Below are 492 nucleotides of genomic sequence, written 5' to 3' on the forward strand. Positions count from 1 at the left end.
ACCAAATTGGAAAAGGCATACCAGCTTCGTTTTGTCAACATTTTCTGATACTGCTGAACCGTTTAGGCATTTGATGAAACTCGTTAGGGACTTTCTATGATTAGTTTTTTTTCGACACGATATGTTAAATAATTAGTATCTAAGTGTAAATTTTTTACTTCCCGTAGGGCAAGTTATAGTAATCGCAAAAAAATCGAAAATGAAAATTTTTATATATCTTTACGTTTCAAAGGTTTCTGAACATTTTGGCATACCTTAGAAAAAATGGATGTATGTGTGTGTGTGTGTTGTGTATGTGTGTGTGTGTATGTGTGTGTGTGTGTGTGTGTGTATGTATGTATGTACGTGGTGTGTATGTATGTGCGGATACAAATTTTGTCGACGATTTCGGGAACACGGATCAACCGATTTGAATAATTAAAAAAACATTCGATTCGTATTAATAAGGAGACGTGCTGATTTTTTTTGGCGCAGGGAGGTCTAGCCGTTCCG

This window comes from Ctenocephalides felis, unplaced genomic scaffold (assembly GCF_003426905.1).
Source record: "Ctenocephalides felis isolate EL2017-DRISC unplaced genomic scaffold, ASM342690v1 CF-g0.4_SCAFFOLD_03572, whole genome shotgun sequence".
Classification (NCBI taxonomy): Eukaryota; Metazoa; Arthropoda; class Insecta; order Siphonaptera; family Pulicidae; genus Ctenocephalides; species Ctenocephalides felis.